Genomic DNA, 6270 nt, shown 5'->3' with positions numbered 1-6270 from the left:
CAGGTTGCAGAGAGAAAACATGCTAGAGACAGGTGGAGACAGAATGAGCCAGAGAATGAGGAGACAGAAGATTAGAACAGATTGTTAGAGTTAATATGAAGCCAAGCAGAGCCATTCAGTCAGAACCAGAAAGAGAAGTCAGTTTCAGTCAGTCAGCTTGAAGAGGAATTTGAGCCAGAACAGCTGAATTGAACCAGCCAGCCAGAGATCAGAAAGAACTAAAAAGGGAGTGACTTTATTCAGCAGTAAGTCTCAGAGGCTGAAAACTTTCTAGGCCTAGATCAGATTCTCCAGAGGTGAGAAGCTTCCAGGACTAGGCCTAGGCTAGCAGACTGAGGTGTCAAAAATTACTTCAGAAGAATAAAAGTTATATTTACAGTCCTTTTCTCTGTCTCTCCTTGTTTATTCAGTTCAGGACCCCATCCATGGAATGCCACCCAGGTGATGTGGGCCTTTCTACCTCAGTCTAATCTGGGTAATTGGCACCATCATCCCTGAAGCTGCATGTATGGCAGGAGATGCTAGTTCCTCTTTGGTTTACAGGCAAATCAAATAGATCCATCTGTGGGCACCTTTGAGCACAAGGTTCTTAAAGGAAACAAATTTGTTTCTCTTTGAAACAAATATGCACCACCACACCTTTGAGCCTGAGTTGTAGGGTGGCCCCAGGAGGTTCCTGGGGTGTCCTCAGGGAAGGCACCTTGCCAGCCCCTCTCTGTGCAGAGTGCTTTTTTCCTGTATGGCAGGCAGGACCACCAGGGACCAACCAGCATGCCTGCAGGATTCCTCTTTCCTTTTGATCTCTAAGGGGACTGGCCCCATTCCAGCCTTGACGGATTGAGGGATGGAAATGATCCCAGGGCCCAGGCAGTCCAGCTGAGTGAGCAAAGGCAGGGAAAACAGCTCTGTTTCACTCTTCTCTTGGCTCTGGGACCCCAGCATCTTTCTGCCCCTTCCCCCTCCCCACTCTCTTCATTTCCCAGTGAGTAAGTCTCTAATGAAGTGGTCCTCAACCTAGGGGATGCAACCCCTTTAGGGGTGGAATGAACTTTTCACAGGGGTCACCTAAGACCACTGGAAAACACAGATATCCACATTATGAATTATAACAGCAGTCAAATTACAGTTACAAGGTACTAATGAAAATAATTTTATGGTTGGGAATTCACCACAACATGAGGAACTGTATTGAAGGGTCGAAGCCTTAGGAAGGTTGAGAGCCACTGTTCTAATGGCATGGGTAAGGAAGGCATCAGGGATGCAGACCAGGGCTCCTCACCTGCACATGTGTATTACACACACACACACACACACACACACACACATACAGAGGCACCCTTCTCTTTCCTTGCTGGGCCTGTTGCTGTTTCCCAGAGCAGCCCTGAGCCATGCTTCTGTACATATAAGAATGTCACTGGGTCACAGGAGAATCCCAATCTTTCTCAGGCACTGTCTGTGGAACTCCAAACCTTTGCCACTCTACTGCTGGGAAAAGAGTAGATTCATAGCCACAAGACATTAACGTGAGCTTGTGCCCTGAACTATACCCTGATGTCCTCAATTAGTCCTCTGTGCCAGAGAAGTACAGAGAGTGCCTTGTGTGGTTGTGGTTGTTGTTGCTGCTGCTGCTGCTTTGTACTATTTCATTTGTTTGGGTTTCCCAGAAGCCATCTCTACCATCACGAGTCGTTATAAGCTTAATGGCATACATTATCTTACATTCTGTGTATTAGAGAGCATGTTCCCAGACTTCATGGACTCTCAGGGATTAAACCCCAGAGATACCAGGTAAGTTCTGGCTTAGGATGTGGAAAGGAGGGTGAACTGTACCAGAGGTCTCCTCCTCACCTCTTTCTCAAAGTACGACATAGTTCTCACCTCAGAAGGAATAAGAGATTGTTGGGGTTTTTTTGGGGGGTGGGGGATTGTTGAGACAGAGTTTGGATATGCACCACTGCTGGCCAGATACTCAAGTTGGTGCTCAGCCCTCAGTGATCCTCCTGCCTCAACCTCTCCAGGGCTGGAATTACAGTTGTGTGCGCCTCAACACCTTGCTGACAGATATCTCTTCTTGAGTGAAATTTGAGTGACTGTGGCCCCTGTTGGGAGCGACCTTTCTTGAATGTTACTTGCCTTGTCAGCCATAAGTGCTTACTGGCACAAAGTCTTGGCCTCTATTGGAAAGTACTAGCCCAGTTGAGGACAAACAGCTATAGATCTTGTAGTCAGGTGCCTAGCAGCCCATTCTGTTCTGTTCTTTCTGCTGAACTTTTTACCCAGCCAGCATCCTGTTCCTGAAAACAGGTGCAGTCCTCAGGGACAAAGCAATCCTACTCCACCCCCCTGCACCTCATATCCTGCTTCTATGAGTATATAAATTGTGTAGGAAAAAATAAAAATTTGTCAGCTTGATCAGACTTCCTGACTTGCTGTCTGTTCTTTGCGTTTCTTGTCCCCCCATTCTCTTCTAGGTGGTCCCCCAGTCCCTGGACAGGCCCCAGAATGACAATTTGCATTGCCCTGGACAACTTGCTTTAAATGAAGACTGTTTTGGGATGACTTTACAGAACAGAAGATGGTCACACATCAAGGCATTTTTGTAAACCCATTGCTGGGAGCATCAGGTAGGCAGACTCCACACAGTGAGGATATTGCTTCTAGATGGTCCCCTCAGCTTTTGGGATTGTGGACACTAACCATCTAACTTAAAGACAACTTGAAAGATTTCACCTGATGGTCTGACGGTTGTTAGGTCAGGCACAGGAGAGGGCAATGGACGTCTAGGAAGGGTCTCTAGGTTTGCAGCATTCTGCTTTCCTCCATTTTCCCAACCAATCGGCCTTGCAGCACTTTAACATGGGTGTGGTTTTTATTGTCTTTCTGAGAAGTTCAGTTTACATAGGCCACTCTAGGAGGTCCCTGATTGGATATTACCAGGAGCCACACGGTGGCTCACAACTATCTGTAATGGGATTCAATGCCCTCTTCTGGTGTGTCTGAAAGACAGTTACACTGTATTTATATTTATAAAATAAATACATAAATTTCTTTTTTTTAAATGTTGGGCTCTATTTTTTTAAAAAAGAAAGAAATGTGATATAGTTATTTATAAGTTAGCTATAATTAAATATTAATTTTTCACAGAAGGCCAAAACTTAGTGTTTTAATGTAAATCTTAAATCTAATTCTGTTTAAATTTTTAAAAAAGATTTTCTTAATATGTTAACTGCTCTTAATGGTATCTGTTCATAAAGCATTTTTATTTACTTATTGTTTATTTAATTATTGAGGCTGATCTCACTATGTAGTCATGGCTAGACAGGAACTCCTTTATGTAGACCAGGATAGTATTCAAGTCACAGTAATCTGACAGCCTCCCCTCTGAGTGCTGGAACCAAAGGCATGCGCTACCACACCTGGCCAAGTTTTTATAACTTTTAAAGATTTTCTTTTGTTTTTAACTATGTGTATGCCTTCATGTCTGTGTGGGGCATGTGCACTTAAGTGCCTGTTAGACACTAGAATCAGGCATTGATCCCCTGAAGCTGAAATTACACTCTGTTGTGAGCTAGCTGCCTGTGTGTACTAGGGACTAAATTCAGGTCCTCTGTATGAATAGTAAATACTCTTAACCACTAAGCCATCTCTCCAGCCCATAAAGTCATTTAAATGATCACTTTAAACTCTTGTTAGGTAGGGGGATCTCTGAGTTAGAGGCCGGCCTGGTCTACAAAGTTCCAGTCAAGCCAGGGCTACCCAAGGAAACCCTGTCTCCAAAAACCAAAACTAAACAAACAAACAAACACAACAACAACAGAACCAAAAACTCTAGTTAGATAAATAACTTACTTTAGGTGGTCATGGTATATTTAGTGCTATATATACCTAAAACTGTGTGTGCATCTAAAAGCCATGTGTCTAAGCTCCATCTAGATTTTATTCAAAAGTAAAAATCAAAGCCACTAGCTTCTATTCAAGACTGCTGACACCAACATAGTTATTCAACAATCAAACTTCTGAGGCAAGGACAAGAATATAAGGCTCTAAGAAGGTTGTCAGTATTGTCCCCTACACTTCCCAGTTTGGCCAATCCCCAGGGGAAAATGGGAGGTCCCAAAAAGGCTCCCGAAACTTTATAAAATCACCTATCCTTCTGATCAGAGAGCCTACAGAGACCTCAAAGGACAATCTGAAGAGAAGTTGTCACCAGTGTTTCTGAGGGAACCAGGACCCTGACTAACCTGTCCCCACAGATAGTACAGCTGGCACTTTAAGATGGACTTAGCTATTCTGGACAGTCCCACCCTCCTTGTGTCCCCTCCACAAACCCCACACCTCACATGGCCACAGATCAACATGGTAGCGTACACTTATAGTCCTAGTACTTGTGAGTTAGAGACAGGAGGACCCAGAGTTCAAGGACTACAAGGGTAGTGAGTTCAAGGCTACCCTATGCTACATGAAACTGTCTTGAGAAAACAAGGCAAAACAAAACACAGCTACCTTAGTTTCCTCCATACAAGCCTGAACGACCTACCGTGCTATACCAACCAGGATTGCATTAGGCACCAGCTAGCTTTAGGTTACCTCTTAGCACAGCAAGGGGGAGTCTTGCTGATACTTTGGTTGAAGGAGAGGAGAGCTACGTACGCCAACACTTCAGGAATGATAGGGGCTGAGATTCATGAGGTTTATAATCATGCTATCTGGTACCATGAGCTTAGCCAGGGCTCTGATCTCGATTGCATTTGGTTTAGTATCAAAAGTTTCAAAGTGGGAATCTGGAGAGATTGCTCAGGGAGTTGAGTGTTTGCTATGCTGTTGTGAGCTCTTGGATCCAATCCCCAGTGGCCACAGAAGAAGTTGGGAGTGATGGTGGAATCCCCATGCTGATGGGTAGAAACAAGAAAATCTCCACAGCTTGCGGGCCAGCTGGCCTAGCCAGACTGGTCCCAGTGAGGGACTCTCAAAAAGCAGACAAAAAAAAAAAAAAAAAAAAAAACCACACACACACACACAAAACAAAGTGAAACAAAACAGAGACAATAAGATGGACAGGTTTTGAGGAGCAACATCACACACACACACACATGCAAGTACACATGCACACACACACATGCTTACACATGTACTCTTCCCACCAAAAAATATATATGGAGGTGGAGATGTTCTTCCGTGGGGCAAAGTTCATTATCAGAACCCGAGAATGGAAAAGAAAGAAGAAGAAACAACCGTTTTCTCCTTAGTTAATTTTCATCTGCTTTTGGTCTCTGGTCACCATGGGGGATGGCTTTCTTAAAATAATAGGTGGTTTCTTCTTCAATCTGGGAAGTTTACAGGCAGGCGTCAGGGCAGCAGCAGGGATGCCAGACACTACTATCAGACCGAGGGCACAAGCTGCTGAGAGCTTTGGATCCAGTGCTCATCCCCCACTACAGTGACCTACTCTTAATTATCAAAGATGATGGCACTTATGAGTATTTTATTTACTCCAAAAGCCTCAGGTCAGAGGTGGCTGCCTGTAGACCTTCATTGCTGGGTCTGATGCAGCATACAGGAAGTTAGGAACTTACAAGGCAGATTAAAAAAAGATTTATATTTATTATTTTAAAAAATCTTGTCTCACGTGTGTGTGTGTGTGTGTGTGTGTGTGTGTGTGTGTGTGTGTGTGTGTGCAGGTGCCCATGGAGACCTGAGGAGTTGGATTCCCTGTGAAGCCGGGGTCACAGGTCACTGTGAGCCACCCAGTGTGGACTGCAGAATCAGACTCTGGACCTCGGCAAGAGTTGCTGACCTCTCTCTCCCTCCTGGGACGCAGATTTCAAGCACTAGAATGTAAAATCTCTAAGCTGCTGGCTGATCTTCCCTTGTGGGTTAAAAATGAACCAGTTGGCCTGTGAATGAATGATAAAGCCCCACAAGATGCCTGGGGTTCATCACAAATTAAAGTTAAAACCAGCTTTGAGGCTTCCTGTGGAACTGATCTAGTGATAACCGTGAAACATCCGGCAGCTTCTAGCCTGGAGCTGACAAGACTAAAAGGTGACTGGAGGGCAGTAAACAGAGTCATCTCACTCCTTCCTGGCTTCACAGCTCAGGTAAACCTCTGACCCGAAAAGCTGGCAGTCTGGGCTGACTCCTTTCTGTCTTACACACAGCCTGCTTTCTCTCTTAGCCACACAGAGCAACTCTTACCTCATTACAAGGTTAGACCAAAAAGACTAAGGTGAAATAGTTCTTCCCTGGTTGGCTCAGAAGTACGGAGCATTG

Source organism: Mus caroli, unplaced genomic scaffold (genome assembly GCF_978045245.1).
Source record: "Mus caroli unplaced genomic scaffold, Mus_caroli_1 scaffold_9, whole genome shotgun sequence".
Classification (NCBI taxonomy): Eukaryota; Metazoa; Chordata; class Mammalia; order Rodentia; family Muridae; genus Mus; species Mus caroli.
This window is presented reverse-complemented; position numbering follows the sequence as displayed.